This window comes from Thermobia domestica, chromosome 15 (assembly GCF_964235325.1).
Source record: "Thermobia domestica chromosome 15, izTheDome1.hap1.1, whole genome shotgun sequence".
Lineage (NCBI taxonomy): Eukaryota > Metazoa > Arthropoda > Insecta > Zygentoma > Lepismatidae > Thermobia > Thermobia domestica.
The window spans coordinates 114,415,821-114,440,735 of NC_137468.1; the positions used below are offsets into that span (position 1 = coordinate 114,415,821).

The window sequence follows — 24,915 nt, forward strand, 5'->3', positions numbered from 1 at the left end:
AACACTTCATACAGGACACGTAAGTTTGGCCCTCTACTGTACAACACGTGTTGCGGTTGCCGATCGTATGTTGTTTTCAATGTGTCATGTGGACCTTCTACTTCCATCAGCAGTAACGAGTTCACCTATGAGTGTCGTGGTGTGAAAGTGGTGCGGTGAAATGAGCGACCTGACACACTTCTAAAGAGGCATGATCGTTGGTGCCCGTCTGGTTGGAGCTTCAGTGGCAACAATGGCGAACATTGTGGGGATACCGAAAGGCACCGTATCCAATGTCACGAGGGCATACACAATTCATGGGCAAACGACGTCTGCAAAGCTCAACAGTGGTCGAAAAACAATCTTGTCAGATAGGGACCGGAGGGCATTAAAACGGATTGTAGCAGCTAAAAGGAAGACCACTGCAATGAAAATTACGTCTGAACTCAATTCCGGCCTACAGAATCCGCTTTCATCGAAAACAGTGCTACGGGAACTTCATAAAATGAAAATTCATGACAGGGCCGCTATCGCCAAACCCCTGGTCACAGTAGTAAATGCGAAGAGGCGTATCCAATGGTGCAAGGACCACAAAGCGTGGACTCATGAGTAGTGGAAACACGTAATGTGGTCCGATGAATCGACCTTTACCTTGTTTCCAACAACCGGTCGTGTTTACGTATGGAGAACACCGTCGCAGGCCTATGATACAGACTGTCTGCTCCCAACTGTAAAGCATGGGGTGGTTCTGTTACAGTATGGGAAGTGATATCGTGGTTTTCTGCAGGTCCCATCATAGCCCTGCATGGAATGATGAATGCTAAGGCGTATGAGGCCATTTTGGGGGACCAGGTTCTACCCATGGCCCAAATATTGTTCCCTGATGGTGATGGCATCTACCAAGACGATTTGGCACTCTGTCACACTGCAAAATCGGTGAAATTATGGTTTGAGGAGCATAACCAGGAGCTTATCACACCTCCCCTGGGTCCCACAATCACCAGATCTGAACATCATTGAGCCATTGTGGTCTGAGTTAGAAAGGCGTGTTCGGTCTTATTACCCTTTACCAGCATCCCTTAAGAAACTGGAGCATGTTTTGGAGGAACAGTGGTACAAAATTCCACACACCACGATTCACGAGCTGTATACGTCCATTCCACGTCGGATCCAATCTGTTTTGGACGCAAAAGGAGGCCCCACACCATACTAGGTATGATTTTCACACTTTTGCAACTGTTTTAGATTTTTCTGTCCAACCCATGTATATATATATATATATATATATATATATATATATATATATATATATATATATATATATATATATATATATAAGTTTATTATGCACTTTATTTTTGTAGTAAAATGGAAAACAAAACAAGTTCATGCGAGTTAATAGATTATAGAGATATAAGATACATTTTAATATAAAATTATTTACATGTAAACCTATAAGTACCTATCACCTCTGAAAATAGTACATAGTTACAATACCATTTTTTAGTTACTGTAAAATGATTTATTGCAATTTTTAAAGAAACAAAAGAAAATTTCAATAGGCTGTTGGGAACAAATTATTTTTTTTTCACTTTTAAAAATCGCGTAACATTCATAGGGCATAAATGAGTCATTATTACTCCTTTTTATTGAAGTTATTTTTCTTACTTTTTCTTTCATTACAAAGTATTTAGAATTTCGACTGACTGAGAGTTTAAACTCCAGCTAATTTCTGATTCGTGTGACAAAATTGCAATACTGTTCAAATGCTCTTGCTGAACTTATGATCTCAACTAAAGTTTTGAATTAGTTTCAATTTGGGAAAAACTCCTTTTCCCAGATGACATAATCATTGGTATTTTCAATAATAATGTATATTACAATGTATTCTTGTGTATATTTGACAACGGAGAGTAGATTGCGTTCTAGCGCGAGACCCGATTCAAAACAATCGGTCCAATCGGCTTAAGCCTGGTCTTGTATAAACTTTCTTGAATAGTGATTTCCCTTTGCATTATTATAAAATGGCCCGTGCCTTCAGGAAGGAGCAAAATTCAGTTTAATTCCATATTTGGAGCGAAGAAACTTAGCATGTTATGATTCATAAAGTCTAGTCGTTAATTCCGTTTGTTGAAATTGTAAACTAATAAGACTATTTTATGGAATAGGATCACATTATAATCAATGATTTAAAACAAAAACGTATGCACTATGTATACTAAAAATACATTGTTCTATGATGTGTTATGGTTGTTTTTTAATGAATGATTTGACAATGTCAGATTGACTTTATATGCTATTGTAAATATCTAGCCAGTTCCAGTTAAGGCCGATTAGACTTTAATCATGTTAATTACTATATAATTTCTTGTTTGGAAACAACTAATGCTTGGATTTGATGTTGACAATCATAATATTGTGTGAAAGCTGAAAGGCAGATGATTTTCAGTTGATTACATTGCAAAGTCGTAAAATTATTACAATACATGGATTTATTCCTCTGTATTAGTAAATACATAATTTCTCAGATAATACTTTGTATTAAACACAAAACAATATTCAAATGCTCTTATTGTATTTTCTATACTAAATCGTGAACCTATTTCTCTTTTTGTTGCTATAAAAGAAGTTTCATTAATTAAATGAACAACTGTTCTTCTTAACAACTTAAATAGAAATTACTGGATAGCATGGTCGAGCAGCCTAAGGCGGAGATGACCATTTTGAAATAGGGCTTCAACTTGGGCTGAGGCTCGTATCCTCAATGAGGCTCGCCAATTTTTAATCAAACACTCTCTCAAGCTCCGATTCGTCATCAATGAACCTCGTGCTCACTATTTTCTGAAGGCGCCATTTATGTTTCGTTGCCCTATAGAAAATACTTGTTGGGTATTGTTTGCACCAGTTAATAGGAATTCCTGCTCATTCGTTCTCATTTTATCATTTATATGCTTCCGTATAGCCTCATCAGTTGAACTAATATTCAGTAGAACTGTTTTATTTAGATGGTGAATAATAAATTTTAGTTTACTTTTCATTTAGTGTTAAATTTTCTTTCTTTAAAGGATTGTGAGGGTAGTTATTTTTTTGTTAAATATACACAGCATGTATAATAATTCAAAATCCAGTATTTTTAAAAATCCAGCACATCGGCTCTGGAGGTTGCCGAATTTTTAAAAGTCAACCTGCGCTTTAATATATATATATATATATATATATATATATATATATATATATATATATATATTCCCTACTAATTATACTATAAATAAAGAGATATAACTGAAATTGTAGTCTTGAACAGTAATTTTAAAATACTTAAAAAGAGTCAATTAAACAATGATGAGGTTAAAGGTATTGTACACTTTAGTCAAAAAAATGCGCAAATTACCCAGTTGAGCAGTAGCCACCAGTTTTTATTAGGTGCCAAAATGTTCACCATCCTCTTAGATATTGATTAACACTAATATCATCCCCTTATGACTTACGGTTCCCGAGATATGGCACCTTAAATCTCCCGAAATCGGAACTTTTTTGGACAATGTCTCAGGAACGCTAAGAGTGACGCGAAAAATTCCATCATTTTTTTGAAATAGTTTTGATGCTCTATCGAATGGAGGACTCAAAATTTAAAAATTGCAAATAACAGACACACACACACACAATCATAGAGAACTCAGTAACGAACTTTTTAAGTTCATTGATAACAAGAAAGGAAAGAAGAAAGTAACTTATTTCTTACAACAATATTCTGAATAATGTTAACTTTAAAAAACGTTGACATTTATCTTTGAATATTTAAATCATTTCTTGTGTTTAGGCTCTGGGACTCAGCACCAAAGATTTACAAGAGTTAACATACAATGCAAGAAATTACACTATTTCCACTGTAAGTCGAACTAGGGTCTCTCACATACAACCAAGATTCACAGGTTACCCACGCAACCAGAAGGGAGCTCTTTGAACACTTAGTTAATACCAATGAACACAGAAAAATAAAGACACAATCTGTTATATCTCTACTTTTTCTTTGAAGCATGTTCTTTTACTTTCTTTCATATTTTTTAAAAGTATTTATTTCATAATAATCCTAAAACAAGATGAACATTTGCCACTTCAGGAGTAACTGCACCTGCTTTTGTTGCATGGTGGTCAGTATGAGAAGGGGACATAACGTGCGTGATATCTCTGTTCACTTATTTTTCTTCTTTTTATGTATTAAAAAATATATATATCGTGTAGTCCTTCTAGTATTCAGTCTTTTTATATAGTCATTTTTCACGAGTTATTTGTGCTTATTCCCCAGCTGTTTCTAAGAATTGCGCTTGTCTCCTCCTTGTTTTTAACTTCCTCCGAAATATGACGTGATTACTGCAATAGCTACACTAACTTCAGTACGGGCTATTAATAGTTGTGATTTTAAAAAACAATTTACAGTTTTAATTGTACATTTTAAAGCAAAAAATATTTTAATTTGTAAAAATGTTGCCGTAGGTTTTGTAACAAAACTAATGGAGATAAAGAAAAAGTCAAATTACTGTTTTAAATAAAATTTATAAATGTCTGTTCATGTATATTTGTAATATATGTATGTGTGTGTACCAATAGCGAAAACTTGCTCGAAAATCGCCTCGCATTTTCTTCCAAACCACGGAAGACAAATGTAGCATCTAACACTCATATATAGACATAATAATCATGAATACAAAATGAAATATTTGCGTCCAACACGAATGGCCTGTATTAAAGAAAATAAGTGATATAATGTGTAAAAAGTTGCTGGAATAGAAAAAGCTAAAGGAAACGGCAAAACTCCAAGAAAACTCACAATGATGTGCAACTGAAATAGCTAACGTTTCCCGAGATCGAGCAACCAGAAACTGAGTACTGTATCACAAAACCATTGTGTTCTCTACTATCAATATGTAGGATGTATGCAATCCCAATTATTTCACTGATTCTTTTTGTATGACTTAAAACGTGGTATTGTTGTGTAATGGTTGGAAAGTTAACTTATTAACAAAATTCATAGATAGACCCTATACAACTGAAAGTAATTTCACAGTAAAGGCATGAAAACAGTAAAGAAAGGACATGAGTGTAAAAGTAAGCCATCCTATATATTTAAAGAAATTGTCTGAGAGCCAGCCAAATCAGTTCAGAGGGAAAAACAGTAGAACGCTGGCCGCTGAATTCAAATGTTATTCATTAATTGCTTAATTTGTGACAGATATTCCCGGGAGGACTAGAAAATGACTAAGGTAATTTCTCTCGAAAACAAGTGGGATTTGTTTCACATTGTGAACCTACAGTAGTGTTCCAAATTTTGAGGATCCAATATGGAAACCGGAAATTGTAGATATATCACTTCAAGTTCCAATAGAAATAAAGTCAGTGAGAAAAGTTGTTCATGGGAGGTTGAATCTATATGGAAATCTATTTCTCACTATCACCCAACGACAATGCAAGAACGTAAGCTGCTGACCTGTGTCCATAAGACTGTGTAACGTTTGCAGAAAATGTTAGAATTTAAACAGTTTAGTATGGCCTCGTCTAGAATTACTGTTAAATTTATAATTATGGAAATTAATACAAGCACAAATACTTATTTGAAGGATACAGAAGAGTATGTGTATGCCAACATGAAAATTAACTTGCAATATTATTCAACTGCTTTCAATAACGATTTGAACAAGGCAAGAAGCGATAGAGAATAATTTATTAAATGACAAATCATTGTCTGTTGCACTTTTCGACTGTTTATCCCTTGATATTCACTTGAAAAATGAGGATTTTTTCTGGATTTGGATTTGATTTGAGATAGCATTCCTTTCAGCAGCTACGTTATAAGAGACCTATAACTTAACGCAAGATCCGAACCACATAAACTCCCACCGAGAATCGAACCCGGACTTCCTCATCGCTATCCACATAGCTACGAGGGAGCTTAAGCATGGTTTTCTGTATAGAAATCATGTCATTAGTGACCACAAGTATTAAGTTTCCCACAAATCTTTTAATATTGAAATTTGCAATCTTTAAATTTTAATATTGAAATTTGACATTTAATAACTTTTAGGAAGATACATTCAGCATTTTAAACACAAATCTCAAAAACTGTCCAGACCAGCTGACAACACACATCTTTTTGCGAATTAGCATATATTAGTGTTTAAGTCTGTAAAAATAATAAATTTTCTTTTATATTATTTTATATAGCTCTAACAAAAATATTGCTCTATTCTTTACTAGAATGAATTGTTTAGGTCATTGAATACAACAGTATATTATGGATTATTATTATTATTATTATTATTATTATTATTATTATTATTATTATTATTATTATTATTATTATTATTATTATTATTATTATTATTATTATTACAGTAAAATACTATTAAAAGTAAGCGGTAACAGCAATATTTTGGAACATGACTGTACATGGTAAAATGTACATCATACTAATATTTTAGTCTTGAAAAATTAGTAGTAATAAGCTACAACAAAGTAAGAAATAACCTATGACAATCTTCCGCTTCCAGTTGTTGCTCAAGTCAAACCATAGCAACAAACTTTATATTACCAACATAAAGAAAATAAAAAAGTATGTACGTTGCAAGAATCTATCCCTATAGAAATATGTAAATATGTATAAGATACACTGAGAGATTTAACACTTGTATAGAGCTTGGGATTATGCGATCCATAATAGTGACATAAACAGTATTTCCCTTCCATGTTTTCTCCTTATTTTGCTTATGCTCACCATTTCTCAGCCACAACTGAATATTTATGTTCCCAAGCACTCCGTGTCAGAGTCTTCAACAACGTCGCATACGTATGTGGTACACCAAAGAGTGCATAGTTTGTGTGATAAATGACTTCTTAGGCATGAGTGCATTTGCTGGGATTGGCTTTACGTAAATAAACCTTTGGATGAAAGCGACCCGTTGTGTCCACAGAAAATGTCTTGACAGAGATGACGTGGTTTGGCCACCATGTTTTAGTCTGGTCTCCGAATACAGTGCTCTGGCTGTTTGGAGAAGCTGTCGTATCTCACACGTTAATCACCACTAGTTAATAAGTGACCATTTAGAAAATGTTTCTCTACTCTTTTTATTTTATTTCATCATCATCTTGGTGTGATTAGATGTGTTTATGGTGTATGCTTGTCAGGTAGGAAATATTCGAGAAGCCACTTGGAAAAGTTATGAATAGGTCGCAAGTGCACTTCAAGTTTCAACAAGTCATCGCAATATTACTAGTTTCAATAATTAACTTTCTTTCCCACACAGAATAATTTGATGAAACTAATCGATTAATAAATTAAGAATTTCAAACAATTTAAAAGCTAAAATGTTTAGTTAACAGTATAAACGAGAAGAAAATTATGTTACGTAATGCAATTAAAGAATTATTTATACAATGGGTTGACTGTATTCACAAGAGATACATTCAAAAGTCTGTGTAGTTGACGTCTGAAACTGGATATAGGCCTATTCTATAACCAAACATATGCTAATCTTATATTTGTAATATGATTATTTCTGTAACATTCATCAGTAATGCACTTATCTCTTGTCTTTTAAAAAGTATTCTACTCTAATTTGTACATAAAAGAGCATATTTTACTAGAAGATAAAACGAAAAATGGACAGAATATAAAAAGGAAGTGAATAGTAATTGGATACTTTTAATTAGGAATGTAAATAACGAAGTTCTCAAAACTTACATTAAAACTGGAAAAATATTTAGAATTGTTTTGCATGCATACGTTATAATTTGGGCCTGGATTTAAACGAACTAAAGAACTGAAAGTATTCGTATAAAAATACTCTAAAAATTTAGCAAACATTCACTGCATAAAATAATACCGACTTAAGAAGCAGCTGGTTTTTATTTCAGATTTACTTTTTCATAATGCTTACTGTGTGTAAAGTTATCTTCGACAATACACTAAGAAATTTTTCAAAGTTCACCTGAGTCAAATATCGTCAATTGCCTGTTAGCAGAGACGAACTTAAGTCGACTGGACCGATTGCTTCCAATTATGCTCCGCTCCTAAGATGTCCCATACTAAAGTTCAATACAATCTTGACTTGTCAAGTACAAAACAACACATTGCAAGTTGGCTGGGAATCTAGATTCGACCATACTTGTTCTCAATTGAGCCCCGTCCCTTTTAATGCCGGCTCTGGTCTAAAATGATCACTTAACATCAAATGGCCTGATTGGACGAGAATTGTATAACGATACAGAAAGTTAGGGACGTTCTTCTGGTAAAGATTTCCTGATCTTACAGACACTACTGATTGATTGAGTCGACCATTTTTAGAACTCCCTCATGGCTATATCGTTAGCGTACGCACTTTTGACGCGGGAGACTCAGCTTTGATTCCCAGTGGAAACTCATGTAGTTCAGAACCCTTAACCTGTAAATCCACGTCTCATATTGACGGGACATCAGATCCCAAATCAATCAGCAAATCGATCTTTGCTAATCCTGGATTTGAAATAAACATTTTATCCAACATCACTTTAACCTGTTTTCCAGTTTCGCTTTGGAAAGAACTTAAGATGAGTGTAAATGAGGGACTAACTTCAACAGATGGCAACATGTTCCCTTTATTTATTTCGATTATATTTTACATAGAGTGCCAATATTCAAAATAATGTAAGCCCTTGGTTCGATCTCAGCTCGCGCCAAGTGAATTCTGTGGTGGACAAACACCGTGGGCGTGTTTTTTTTGGGGTTCTCCTGTTTCCTCCCACTTTCTTCATTCCACCATTTCATTCATTTCTCATCCTCACTGTCTCCTTTAGCCTAGCCATCATAAGCGTAGGACGTAAAACTTAAAGATTTCAAAATAATGTAGTCGAATTCAAGAGATCAGTATTCAGAGTACTCAAAAACAAAATAGATCATTAATCAGGGAATAGCACATTTTTTTAAAAGTTGAGAGTTTCATTATTGGAAGCATGCTCTGAAGTGTAAAATTAAGTGCTCTCAGCAATGAATGAAATAAAATATTTAAAAGCTGCATGTATTCTTTTCTGACTAGGGTAAATACTCGTTCGTCGCACGGAAAGAACACGTTAATGATATTGTTCTTTGTGAAAAATTTAAACTATTTTCCCCCTTAAAATGCACATTTCAATCAAAGTAAAATGATAACTCATACTGATCCAAGTGCTATGTTCAAAATTTCGTTTTAAATGGTTCAGCCGATCTCCAGTGATGATGAGACAGACAATTTCGAAGTCATTTTTATATATCGATAAAAAAAAGAAAAAAAACAACAGGAATTGCCCCCTCCTCCAGTTGAAAGCGAAATTCTCGGAAAGGTTGTTGCTCATGCCTACTTGTATCAAATAAAGAAATTAAAATACCTTATTTTATCTTCCTAACATGTCTCTAACCTTAACGGATTTTGAGCTATGATCATCTTATTATAACATTTGCAGCCCCATCCTTTCTCTTCCCGCCTGTTTGCTTTTCTAGTATGTGAAATATTAAAAAAAAAAAAAAAAAAACACGCTTGAAAAATTAAATGAAATCTTTCAGTTTTACATCCCACGTTTATGTTGTGTAGGCTGAACGACGCGCAGGTGACGAGAATGAATGAAATGTTAGAATGAAGAAAGTAGGACGAAAGTTGTGTAGTCTGTAGGCGATGTGTTTGTTCTTTCTTTGTTCTTCCAGTTCAGCGATGAGAACACATATTCAAGTACATTTCTAAAAAGCTTGGAAGGGATAATTAGTATCGCCTGTTGTATTCGCTTCTCTCTTTTTAATTTTTGCACAGTCAAACTGTTGGATATAACGATGTCAATGTATGGCTCGGCTATACATTGACTAGATATTATCTGTAGCTTTTGTTTTATAATTAAAGGATTTAGGATTTAGATTTCTGTTCGTTCGGCATCGATAGCCATTTAGCTCGTCACGTTTGAGGAATAACATCCTTCAGCTAGCACACTATCCATGAAAAGGGAAGGAAGAAAGGATGGGGAAGGAGGAAGCGGCCTGGGACCTCAGGTCGGGTCGGGTCAGCTCGCGTCGGGTTACGGGTCGGGTCGGGTCAGGTCAACTCGGGTCGGGTTGTCGAGTCAGGCTACTCGGGTCGGGTTGTCGGGTCGGTCAGTCGGGTCAGCTCGGGTCGGGTCAATCGGGTCAGCTCGGGTCGGGTCAATCGGGTCAGCTCGGGTCGGGTTGTCGGGTCGGATCAATCGGGTAAGCTCGGGTCGGGTCAGTCGGGTTAGCTCACTTTGGTCAACTAAGTTTAGGTTGAGCTTAAACTCGGCTGGAGTCGAAAGCTGTTGTTTTTCACTAGCTGCCTAATTAAAAATAGCAATTTTCAATTGATTTTATAGAAGCCATAAATCTATTTTGAACACTTGCAGCTAGTGTTTTTATGGTAAATGCTTATTTTTGTACTTGTGTGTACTTTAATTTGTAAATGTGGAAGATTGATTTTACCAATCGACTGTAATATTAATATCTACGCCAATATGGAGTCTGGATTTAGAACAAAACTAGAAGTTGTTTAACACGTTGCTGCCAAGGGCGAATTTTGTTGTTCACCGGTAGAGTGCCAAGCGTACTTACATTATTCTTGTTTTGTTCATATTTTTTAAACATAATATTAATATTGAAACATAATCTAAGGCATGGTAGTGAATCCGCGTGCATAAAAGTTGGGGGTCCGATCGGACCTACGTGTGTATATTTTGTTATGGGCAAGGGGATAAATTACAGTTGAACTGGCAACTCTGTTAGAAAGTTATTTGTTTATTACTACATGTGCAGAAGTGAGAAGTGTGGATATATTCATCTTGCTTTTAGTGCTAATAAGTAATATCTTTGTGCAATGAAAAACGAAGAAATATGCGCAGAACTCGATCTCATTAGTAATAGCAGTGTAGTGATCTAGACTTTTCTGAAAATTCAGCAAATGACAGGGACACTGACATCTTGTGAAAATAAATTAGAATAAATAATGAATCCATTGTTAAACTTTTTAACATGTCACTGAAAAAGCAAAACATAGGTCCGATCGGGTCTACAAAAGCAACAAATGCTTGTTACTTGGTATTTAGCGCCCCTAGCGGCGTTAATAATCAATATCAAATACCAAAACCTGCATGTGTAATAAAAACACTACAATTCAATAACAGTAGAGACAGGATTTAACAATACAAGTACTCTAACGTCAATTCGACGAATTAGAAATTGTGGGTCCTTCCTTGATCACTCCAGTAGGTCCAATCGGACCCACATGGCAGCTAACGTGTTAAGCAAGGCTAAAAGAAAGATTGGATATGGACGACCAAGCCCAAGCAGGGCTGCGGTGGCTCAGTGGTAGAGAGTTCATCTCTGGTGCATGGTGTCCATGGTTCGATCCCAGCTTGTGCTAAGTAGGCTTTGTGGTGGAGAAACGCCGTGTAGTGGGTTTTCTCGGGGTTCTGTTTCCTCCCACTTTATTCATTCCACCATTTCATTCATTTCTCATGGTCATTTCAGGAGGCTGTATCCCTTAGCCTCGGTGCAGAATCGAGGGACCTTAAACTGAATATTTCATTTTATTTCACCAAGCCCAAGGACATCGATACAAGAACAAGATAAAGATTGGATATGCAAGACGAATTGCATAGTAATCTTGCTCTTGGCCTTGTTTTGGTGATCACCAAGTAGCGATGAGCATATTTTCTTGCTTTCCGTATAGTATGAAAGACCATAATCAAAATCACACTTGGTCTTCATTTGTACCGATGAGGCGAGCATTCTTGGCTCTTGTATAGCATGAAGGACCACCAAAACTACGAAATGCAGGACCAAGACTTGACTGCAAGACAAAGAATAAGACGCAGTATTGATGACCAAGACCCAGGGAGCGAATTGCTTGAATTTCATTTGTTGGGCTGAAAGTGATGAAATAAAATTAGCACTTTGTAATTAAATATCATACTGTATTTTTAAATTTTAAATTACAAAATTCATATTATGTATCTTCTTACGTGCAACTATATATACTGTAAAATACGTTTTAATTACCAAGAAAGAAAAATCAAAGTGGTACGGGTCCCGGAATCATAAGAACCTATTTTGGAATGAAAGTTGAAGGCTTGGAAAAAATCACAGATGTTCTCCTGTTTCCTCAACCCTTATCATTGTAGTTAAACGATTTCCTTTTGTCTCCTCCAAGAGACTCTTGCTATTGCCTTCCGAGAAGACCCCCTGCCGTCCAAGCAGATGAGAACACTGACCTTGAATAAAAACTTCGTCACATACAACTAAAGCAAGTAAAAAAATAAACTTCTCCCACGTCGGACATTGGTATCAGTTATAAAAAGAAATAACCAAACCTCAAAAGTGCCAAATATTCACTAAGATGCATATACAAATCCACCGCTTGATCTAGCTAGTGGTTAACGTGTAAAACTTCGGTACACGTGGTCCGGGTTTAATTCCCAGTGGGAGTGCATTTTGGCGTTCACCCAGTGTCGTGACCATAGTGCTCTAAACGGATCGGGTTGATCCGACCCGACCCGACTCGGATCGGGTCAGCTCGGGTCGGGTTACGGGTCGGAATGTCAGGTCGGGTCAGTCGGGTCAACTTTGGTCGGGTTGTCGGGTCAGGCTATTCGGGTCGGGTCAGTCGGGTCAGCTCGGGTCGGGTCAATCGGGTCAGCTCGGGTCGGGTTGTCGGGTCAGGTCAATGAGGTCGGATCACGGTTCGGGTCAAGTCATCGGGTCGGGTCAGTCAATTCGGATCACGGGTCGGGTCGGGTCGGTCTTCAACCCGACCCGACCCGTTGAGAGCACTACCTATAAGTTAAGTTTCGTCCTGGCATTTGCCTGGTGTGAATGAGGAAAACCTCATTGAGGGTGGCTGGCCTGAAAAAGAGTTTTACACTTTTTGACCGAGTGCCCCACCAGGAATTTAATCCGGGACCGCTCGCACCGAAGACGTTTGTTTATAATTAAAGTTTAAAATGTGATCTTCATGCGTTGAGGTACAGGTTTCCAATTTCTTGCCTGGTGATACGCCTTATAGAATGCTCACGATAGCTACACACCAAGGGCGTAAATAAGGGCCCCGCAGACCACGCATTTTAGGGAGCTCAAGCCATCACAGGCGTGGGACGTAGAGAAGAGGACCCACTCTACGCTGTCTGTGGGTCCCTCAAGCCTTTAGTTACGCCACTGCTACTCACTTATTAGATATTATATTCTAAATTTTTACAGTAATACAAAAATATATAAATTATAATAGTATAATACTAGAAGTTCTGTATAGTAGTATTATCTAAGTATCTGCAAGTGGAATTGAGCATTGATGTTGCCATTGACTGTCACAGTCTGTCTCAAAATTGATTTATTATTAAATGAAGGGCACAAAGAAAAAACAGGCACAGTTCATTATTTTGAGATATTTGTCCCTTCAGACAACTAAGGCCGCATCTTACCAATAGTATAACAACACTGCGAAAGTAACAGCTTTATCCCATTTTCTAAATGATTGAAAAAATTCCATATAAGGAAGAACACGCTTTGTCCATACTTTAAAACCGCTCTCCTGAAGAATTTACGAAATGCGACTTGGCGTGTTTTCCCCCTGTACCCTTCAAATGCTTCATGCTAAAAATAAAATATGTTGTATAAAGCCTAGACTTATAGGCTACCTAAATGATACATTTATTTTTAAATTCTAAAATTTCGCGACACATTGGCTGGGAAAGCCTGCATTGAACTATGCTACCTGTGTAAAATATCGAGGAATGAATAAACTTACTAATATTCAAAAACCCTCATTAGTCATGAAACGTGTAAATCCGTTGAAATATCTAATTCCGTTTTCATATGATTGAAAGACTCTTCACTATTATGTTCCACTAAAAATTTAACAATCGTCTCCTAGCTTGGGCTATTAGTGAAAATAAATGAATGGTTAGCGCCCTCGGTTTGCAGTAAGGAATCCTAAATTCGAATCCTGCGGATGCTCATTCTGAATGAGATTCTTCCTACGTTTCTCCTCAGTCCAACAGGTTAATCTTAGAATGGTACACGTAAATAAATTTAAATTCTGCTTGACTTTTGTCAGAAGTGTCGTTTCCACTTCCCAATCTTACTTGCAATATGAAAGTTCCCATGGTTATATCAGACACGTCTTTTGATATATAAATGAATAGTTACATTGGTAGGCATCGAATCATTAAATAACAGGACCTACAATTAAATATCTAATTTAATGCAGCAAAATAAATATATTTTTTAAAATGAAGACCAAATTTTCTCAGCTGTGCAATATTTACTAGCTTATAAAATTATCATTATTGCTCGTTACAAATGCATCAAGGTTCTCTACCGCTGGAAAGAAGCAGCTTTTAATTATCTCGTCACAGACCATTAAAATTATAAGCATGAATAATAGGCAATTGCTTGTAAGGTTTTTAATCTAACAACAAACATTTCATTCTCGAGGATGTTTTGATGTTACAGGTGTCAGAGTACTTACAAGTCTGTTATTACGGTATGTTCTTGTTTGCATCAACAGTAACATACTCAATGTATGACAAGATAATGCTCTTTTGTCTCCCTTCATGCTAGATCTGGCACAAAGAACACCGCTATATGGCAAAGTCAACTATGTCTAGTAAAGTCACATACGTAGGCTATATAAAAAACCCACAGAAGTTATTACGTTTTGTGTGTACAATACATGTACTTCAGTAGTACTAGTAATTCTTGTTCCATGAAAATTCTACTAATTCTTTTAATATCTATACTCTAGCAATAACGTAAAAATTGAGGGCATATAATAAAGGGATAAAATGAATGCACAGATAAAAAGTTGGTTATATTTCTAAAACCTGTTTTCAATTATCAAATCGTTCAGACAGTGGCGTCGCCAGGAACTTTTAAGTCTTAGGCGATCAAAAAGCTATGAAGCAGTCCCCACAAAAAAAGACTATAGAAAAGTTATGTATGGGATTTTTCCCTACTAAGTTGGTAATGTTTGAAGTATAGAGTCAGAGTAAAGTAGTCGATTAAGGCAGCCACCTTCTGCCCGGGTTTGATAGTTGGTGAAAGCGTTTTTTTTTCTTCTTTTCTCGTTCCAATTCGGGTTCACACAGTTCCTACAAAATGGTTATTTGGGGACATGTTGGCTGGATTGTAATTGAGCCGGAACGTAACGTTAAGTACTCCATCATTTCTCCTTCCTATACCGTGTGAATCAAAACTTCGGGCCATAGGTGAAATCCGTTACGAATAAAGATACGAGAAAAGGAAAGAAAGGTAAGTTATTATAATTAGGTGATTTCCAGTCACCAGCCTCCATACTGATAAGGTGTCCTGTGTGAAATGATACAGTAACGTTTTGAGTTCAGTAGGTTGTCTAAACTGAACCAACTTAAGTGGACGCAAAAATGACGGACGGAACCTAGAATCTGTTTCCCAACAGAGTTATATCCTTGGCATAGTGAGGGGCCAAAGAAAAAGGGTGCTGAACTGGCAACATTACTTTATAATTTAGCAGAGCCTACGTTATGATTGTATAAATTCTACCATTTTAAATTGATAACCACCTATTCCTCTCTTTCCGTTTTTTCGTATCTTTATTTATAACAAAGTTGGCATATGACCCCGTACTTTTGATACACCTTGTATATGCCGAAATTAAGAAAGTGTGGAGCCTTAGTTCCACACATAGCACTTGGGCCTTCTAGACCTGTCCCGAAAGAGGAGCGACCTATACCTTACCTTTCTCCTAATATTAGAAGTGTTGGTATATTGTACGAATAGTATAAATTGTACATTCCTTTTCATAGTCTTTTCTTGAATTAAAGCTATTTACGTACATAAATTTGTATTAGAAAGATTTTAACGTTTGATCCTTAGAATAGACGTAACAAATATGAAAGGTAACTTGATCATTCTTATCACATGGACAGCAGCCATTTTTTAAAAACAGCTATGCCACTACCCTAACAGCACAATTACATAGCAAGGATATGCCTATTATGTTCCCTCAGGTACATGGGAATGTGTCCAGTATGTGTTTTATGTATCTCTGAGAGAGAAATCACATGGATGGCAAGTGACAGTCACATTCTATGTCCGCCCCTAGGCACATGACTGACATATATATACTACACTCGTGCCTAGTATATTCTAGGTATGTTCCCCATGCCGTAAGCGTCAATGAACCATAAAATTACTCCCCCAAAATATGTTAAATCGCCTATATGCGTAAAGTGTGTATATTAAGGTGAGTCTAAAAAACACTTTAAACAAGTAAGAAAAACGTACCCCAGGGTTGGCGCGAACCACCAAGCTTTGGATTACTAACTCCGTGCTCTTCCGACTTCCCTACGGAGGGGAAGAGAACGCCGCTTGTAGAGGAATAAATTGTTGAGGTCTTTTGAATTTGACTAATCAGAATGCTCCTTTAACCGCGTATATTCGACGATAATCGTTTGGGATCAGATAAAATCTGCTCGCATAAGAAAATGACTAGTGTCTATTTACTTTATTTCACGGTTCTTCTATATTCACTTTCAAATGATTGGCGATAGTTGCCATCTAATCAAGTTGATGCGTTTGTTGCTTCCAGTACACAATCGCTTAGAAAAAGAAGCAACAATTGCATCAAATGTGGGAGATGAATTTAGAACACCTAAATGGCGCATACCTAGCACATCTCGTGCTGTTAGGGTATCTGTAACAGTATGCACCTAAAGGACGTACTGAGAACATGACAAATATATGTCTCAAGTGACGACATAAAACAAATGACTCTTAGAGAGCGAAACTCAGCCAGGTATATAAATGCTATATTTGTGGTACATAGTTGCAAATATCAATTAGGTGTAACAAGTACCTAAAACTGTAGGTAGCTGAAGTACATACTTAGCACATGAACATCATATGTGCCAAGTGTCGGGTACCTAAAAAGTAGCTGGGACACCTAAATGGCACATGCCTAGCACTTCTTGTGCTGTTAGGATACTACTAGTGATAATAATAATAATAATAATAATAATAATAATAATAATAATAATAATAATAATAATAATAATAATAATAATAATAATAATAATAATAATAATAATAATACGGAGAAGAAGAACAGTAGCAGAAACCCATGTAAGAACTGGAATTTGTTATTTTCTTATAGATTTCGTGGCCACTTCCTAATTCCTCGTGACACTACTGGCGTCAAGTTAACATACATAAACTATAATCATAATGAAAGACATGTAAAGTAAAACAAGATGAGAAAATATCGAGAGAAATCAAGATGTTTGAATCAGCAGTCATAGAAATGTAAATTTGAGATACCGAATCGCAATAGATATAATTATGATTTAACTGAATAGACCTCTAGTGAAACAATCAAGTTGAAGAACAATACATTTCGGTATTCTGTGTTGGTAGACTATCATAAGCTAGCCGACTGAAGAAATATGATTTTACGTACTTTATATGGATTAGTCTATTACGGCAATAATAAAATTCCTGACCTATGCCAATGTTTTCCTTTGTAATGTAAGAGAATGAGCAATAGTTTCTTGGCGCTTAGGGTATTTATCCCTTGCAACAGTATTTATCCCTTACAACAGAAACTTATTCCTTGAAGTATGGACCAAATATATACTTATCCAATGTTTCGGCATGGCGATACTAGGCAGCAAACTTTGAGACCAAAAAAAAAAAAAAAAAAAAATTAGGGCGTGGTGGCTCAGTGGTAAAGCGTTTACCTTTGGTGCATGGGGTCCCCGGTTCGATTCCAGTTTGCGCCTAGTGAACTTCAACCACTCCATTAATTTCTGATCATCACCGTCTCGTTTAGCGAAGCCCAAATATTCGTGGAACGTAAAACTGAAAGAATTCATTTTCAAAAAAATCATTTTTCCCTCCCTATACAAAATTAACTATTTATCGTGCAAGACACGCACCATAGAAGGAAAGACGTGAAAATTTATGTTAAAGTTATATATATGATCTCCAGATCCTCTTAATACTAAAATGATGCACATGATTAGTAACACAGAACCTTATTGAATTGCATGATATTTTTTGAATCGATTTACAATATGTGGATGATAATGACAAACACATAAAAAGAAGTGTTTGTCACACTTCACGCGATTTCAATAGCATAAACATACAAAAATTTTCCAATAGTCTGAACTGTAGTAATTTCACCTCACGTAAGAGATTTCTCCTTGAGACCCGTTGTATAAGAAAAGCATCCGCTCCTTGGATGAAGAAAACCAAGCTCGACTGCAGGTGGAGGCATATTTGGTTCAAATCCCATATTAAGCTGTAGGTTCATGTCTCATATAGTCTCGCTGTTGAAAGAGACGCTAAACTCCAAATCAACTATAACAGCAACAGTCTTTTGTTTAATAGGACCATTTAGATGTATAGGTATAACCTAAACTTCACCTGACCGCACAATTCCCAGTTTGAAGGTAATAAAAAAGGATTCATTTCTCATCATTCATTTGGATGCTTTATAAAACCATATTGTCATGTGGATTTGGCAGAGAATTGCGTTAGAAAAGAAAGAAGAGAAGAGAAAAAAAATAATAGAAATGAGTTCATAAGCTGCTACTCTACTTTCTTCGTCACTGCTCAATCATCAGCATAGATATGCTGCTGAGTTGCCAGCAAGATTTGAGTTTTACTATGTACACTCATGTCCAAAATTATTCTCGCATGTCTATAAACATGTTGTAGAAATATAATTTGAAAACGAATTCGCCCGGTATTTCTTATAATGTTAGCATGTGTATAATCGGCAAAGACATGTATGTGGCAAATTTCATGTCAAAGGAGCAGTAAATAAGAACAATAAAACAAAAATAAAACTTTCTTGTCCATTTAGCAACATTTTGTTTTACTCATTCTAATTTTCGTATTTATAATTCTTTTCCTATGAAATTTACCATAAATACTGTATACATTTCCCGATTATACACATAGTATCAATATTAAAAGTACCCTGCAAAATCATTATCAAATTATATTCTTACAAGAAGTCAGTTATAGATGTTGTGGTTATTCATTGTGTAGTACATTTCGGTTGTTTCTTTTCTGTGTCAGTCCTGCCTGTTCTAATCGAAATACTGGTTTCTTAGAGTACAAAGCATCAGGTTTACGTAACATACGAAAGCACTCTTGTGTTGCATTCTCAAACAGCAATACACTGTGTCAAGCGCTACAGGAGAAATATGTGAAATCATTTCAGTTACAAATATTTCAAACGTTTTGTTGATTGACACATCACATCAATTCAAGTTTATAAATTAGTTTGAACGCACTTGTCATATTAAAATTAACCAATTAAACTTGAAATGCAATAATTAGATAGGAATTTTAAAACTACAACTGAAATTATATTTAGTTGTTTATGCACTTGCTTTACTCGACGATTTCTTTTATTACAATTATTGTTAGGCTACTTGCTTCAGTTATGAAATCCAGCTTATAATTTTTAAAACATCCTAATCAATACAGTCATAAACATTTAATTAAAATATTTTTAATATCTCTATGATACCCATCGAAACAAATCTACTTGAAGTGCAGTTGATGAATGAAATCAAAACCATCACAGGTAGTTTCACGCTTATATCAAAAGTATTAAATATTTTCTATTCATTCATTATTGAGATCAGGCATTCTGCAACCTCTGAAGGACCATGCTGGCCAGTGGTGTTTGTGATAAGCACAACAAATTCCATCAATATTTCTTCTGGGTTTCTAGGATAGATTTCGCTATGTCTAAATTCAATACTCTCCAATTGCATTCTGATGTCGGCTCATCACTGAAAATTCGAAGCCTTGACTGGGAGCCAAAACCAGACCAATGTACACAGCATACACCTTGACCATTAGGTTATCCTGGAGCATTTTATTTTCATGAAAGTAGAATATTACTTACGTCCTGAACACTAACGGTTCTTTCACATTGAGGCGGCGATTTGCCGTCGCCGCTCGCGGCAGTTTGAGCGTGAGAAGTGTGCCCTTTTATATTACGCGGTGTTTTGCCGCGAATGAAAAATATGCGAGCAGGGTTGCTGTGCAACTGAAGAAACAAAACTCTTTGTGACTCTTGTCATGTTGTGGTGGTTGCAATGGAGAGACGCAAAAAGTGTCTTCTACTCACCTTGTTAAGACAGACAGAAAGAAAAAAAACGTTTGATTGATAGACTTGAGCAAAATAGCGGCCAGGTTTGGGTATTTAAAATACCATCCCGATATTCAACTATTATGACTGGGAAAACCAGGATAAAGTCTAAGAGCAGTCGGTGATTGAGATCTATCTCAGAATCCCAAGTCAACACTCAACCACTGAACCCAAGGCTCGTCTGTAGGTATTATTATTATTATTATTATTATTATTATTATTATTATTATTATTATTATTATTATTATTATTATTATTATAGTTATAGTATTTCGGGTTTATTCGTTTGCTTTAAGCGTTCCGACTATTGACTCGAGTCTCTTTAAAGCACTGCTATAGTTCTCGAATCCAAGGGACTATTCCAGGAATTACACCCATAGAAGTGTTAAAAGTTATAAAATATATAAAATACGGTATATTTATCAAATATCATATAATCAAAGTGATGCTAAGGTACATTGCTAAGGTACAGTATTATTACTAAAATCCGGATTACGGATTTTTATGTAACAAAATATATATAGCAAAATAGTGCATAAATATATAGCAAAAGACTATAAAACAGCGTTTCCCCACCTTTTTCAACTTGCGGCACATTACGGGTGTTACTAGAATTCTCGCGGCACACTTATAGATATTATTTGTAAATATAAAACACAGTGGCATTTTTCTGTGATTATTGATCTTCTCACAGAAAAGAAAGCTCGAACACTGGTTTTCCCCCGTGGTAAATCATTATGCTTATTTTTCATTCTAATTTAAAAATAGAAAACAATTGCAATGAAATATTGGACTCAAGTTTTTAAAAATATGCTTTCTTTTTAAAAACTGTATCCAACCTTTTACTGAGAAGGAAGATTACTAAATAACGAATGAACAAACAAATCTCATTTACTTTTAAAACATAAATGTAGGTAATTTGTCGAAAGGATTAAATGATATTTTAAATTTTCAAGTTACGAAATAGTCTGCAGCAACAAATAAGCAATAATGGTCATAACAATGACAACAAATACTTTTTCAACATTAGAAATGTACAGAACAGTAACACGGTATGAAACTTAAAATTATAGATTCATAGTAGAGGTTCATAGTAATGTGAAATACAAATATATATTTTTCCCTACGTTTTACAATTTGATTCCTCTAAAATTAATAATTTTATTTCGATTCCTCGCGGCACACCAGCGGCTCATTCACGGCACACCAATGTGCCGCGGCACACCGGTTGGGAAACGCTGCTATAAAATAAGCAATATTATTGAAATATTTGATAGTTTTACTTGCTGCAACTGAGAAACTTCGACGTTCGGTGGTCCTCAGCTAGTCTCTTCCTCTTGACGTAGCAATTTTCTGTTTTAATACCTTCCTTCAACTAGTCTCCTTCTCTCCCTCCCTCTCTTGCTTCCACAATACCCTCCAGCACGTTCCTCAAAATACAGTTCCTCCTCAGCCAATATCCTAACCAGTTCCTCTTTCTCCTCTTAACATTATCTAAAATTCTTCTTGTTTTCTCCTACTGCTAATTTTTTTAACACTTTCTCATTCGTTGCCCGTTTAACACAGCTAATTCTCTCCTTTTTTCTCCATGCCCATGTTTCGAAAGCCTGTAATTTTTTCATCGCTTTTACGTAGTGTCAATGTTTGTGCTCCATAGAGTACATATTGGAATCAGTAAAACAAAATCTCAATATTTAATTGGAAGTTTGATTAATACAAGGATTAGCTAATCGTGGTTGAAAAGAAAAATCTGACACCTTTAGAGTGTAAAAATAATTTTACAATCCGTGGTATTTCAATAATCTGTGCCGTCTTGATTTTCTTTCATGCGTCTCAGGGGTAGCCTCCCCAGTTTGGGAACAGTGGAGTGTTGGATCTGTTAAAAAATATAAACAGATTACGAAGCGTTTTGATTTAGGCATATCTTATAAGTAGTGAAGCGTGGGCACCCATTAAAAAAGTAAAGGTCATCACCTATGTTGTACACTATCATGATACACAAAGTTAAACTATATTACATTTAGAAACATGCATTGTATTTCCTTTACTGTTGGCGCATTGTAGAATTTATTATCCCTTATATCCATAGGAAAATTTACCTATGAAAAGCTTGAGATTTCTTAAATGCAAGACTTGCAAGACTCTTGCATGCAAGACCAATACCAAGACTAAGACTGGGTGTGCAAGACCAAGACCAAGACCAAAGGTTCCAGTGCAAGACCAACACCAAGACCCCGGTCTTGGTCTTGGTCTTGCATTTGCTCATCACTAATGAAGAAATGCATATCTACTTGATGGAAGTAGAGACGCTAGCAAAATAGGCCTTGTCATGAAGTGTTTCACCTCCTCGTCTGAAGCGAAGCGACGACCTCCTATGTACTCCTTCAAGTTCGGAAAGTGTGAAAGTCGCTTGGAGCGAGGTCCGGGCTATAGGGAGAGTGGTTGATACTGTACCGAAAATGCTGGATCATCGAGCAGTGTCTCCCGCGATCGCTAAGCGCTAAGTCATAGACTGAACGTGATGTTGGGTAGCAAATATTGTTTACTAGGAACAATTGGATCAATTCATTTCAAGTCAAATATAACCAAAACTTAAATTTTAATTCCCCATTTTAAAGAATTCAGAATGATACAGAATTACTGTACCTTGTAGTCCTGCAGTAAATTGGATTGAAAATGGAAAAGAAAACTCATCCATATCTGTGGGGGAAGTATGGAGCATTCCTGACTGTTCGATATCGAACTAACGGAACCCTACTGTAATTGAAAAAGAAAACTTTCTGACGGACAAACTATTTTGTTTCTTTAAATGCCATTGAATACTTGTCAAAACCATATGATTGTAAAGTTTGTTTCTCAGTTGATGCAATGAATTCGTCTTTTGAATGTATAGATATGCGATTGGCTACAAAACATCATTTTAATTTTTAAAAAATACAACGTTTCCCTCCTTGAAGTGACACGCTCAATTCACATAGCATAGTTAAGCTCTTGTGCTGAAAACTGTACGTGTGTGCACTCACAATACGCTTTACTATGTTTAATTTCGAGGTCAAATTTATGTCTAGTTGGCAATTAATATTAATTTGCTTGCTTTTCGTATTTAAATATACTTCGAGTTTTACTTTTCTCTTTTTTAATAAGAGGATATATTCTTTTGATTGCTTTAGACGTACGATCAATACTTTCAGAATTGATTCTTGTCATCGTTGGGGAAAGGTACATGTTTCAACACATCTGCAAGATGTTTAGAGTCAAGGTTGTTACGTTTTGACACACCACGGCATAGTAAACTCTTGTATGATTGAGGGAGGATGTTTGCTGTGATTGACAGAACGCATTTTCTTCTCTATCTTGGTCCATTGTCTTCACTTGACGTCACTACATGTCGTAACCCTTCTCCGTCTTTACAAAGTGGCGTTATAAAAATAACGACTCGTTCCCGCAGTATACCTGAATGTGACCTGCACCTGACCCATGTCCCATGAAATATGTGTTGTCTGGAATTATGGGATGAAAGTAATTTTATATTCCATACACACATATCTCTTTAATGTGTATGCACAATCAGAAAAGAGGAACCTAGTAAAAAAATCTTACCTTGCTTTTATATTTCAAATGTGCTTCTTAGAAAAGAACGTGTTACACGGTAGTTGATAGGTTTGAAAACGTCAGTATGTTTTAGACAAGAATACTTAGTAAAGTAATATTACTGGTTTATTCGTGGTTAGTTTAATATTACTCCTATAATTGTTATGCCACACTTACTGGAAATTGATATTGTATTAAACTGCTTCAACTTTTAGAGTATGACAACTAAGTCTTTACTTTTATACTTCAGTTATATGCTATTACTTATGTTAATGCTAGTTTGCGAATGAAACATGTGATAAGAATGCGAGTTGCGGACAAAGAAAGTGTAATTTTTTCATATGTTTTTTCGAGGAATTGAGATATGGTACATAAGTAAAGACACGAGTAAGGAGGGTGAAAATGGCGTTATGTGAATCAAAAGAAGCAAACTCTTTCTTTACCCGAAAATATTTCCAAATTCCATATCACAAAAACTGCTTCTGTAGTTTTAGATATGGCACGTGCTAAAATGTCTATACAAGTATTACTCGTTTGATTTATCTGTGTATGCGGCAAAGTTACAGAGTAATTTCCTTGTTTACAAGTAATGTCAGCCACATGCAAGGTGATAATAATGATGATGCATTGCACTATTACATTTATTATTATTATTTGTTGTGTGGAATAAAATACGTTTTTGATTGATCAGACTTTACTCGCCAAACGTAAAAAAGTACTCGCCAATGGCGAGTGGATTTTTCAAGCCCTGGGAATACATTATTTCCTGTGATGACTATTTTCTTTCTTGCTTTCATTTTCCTCTTCAAGTCACAACGTTTACTTTAACAGTATTATAACACAACAAGCCAAGACATGAACTGTGTATATTAACTTTCACTGTTTTTATATTCTGGCCAATCTGTAAAATAAAGCAGAAAACCACTGATACTCCCATCCCAACAACACCTTCAACCAATAACACCATATAAACACAACAATAGCGATTCCACAGAACAAACACAGTGACTCGCCAGATAGGTAATAGGTATGCTGTGTTTACATAGTATAGGTTGGCAATTAAATAACATTTTTGTTTGTTGTATTGGAATTTAGCGTTCTTTTCAGCACCGAGGCTATACAAGATGTGGACATGGGA

The 24,915-nt window shown here is 35.7% G+C and overlaps 1 protein-coding gene across 1 annotated transcript in view; it reads left to right on the forward strand.

Moving 5' to 3' along the window:
* The window catches only part of LOC145671208 (zinc finger protein rotund-like), a 679,398-nt gene that overhangs the window by 221,198 nt on the left and 433,285 nt on the right, over positions 1–24,915 (forward strand). The window lies entirely within an intron of this gene.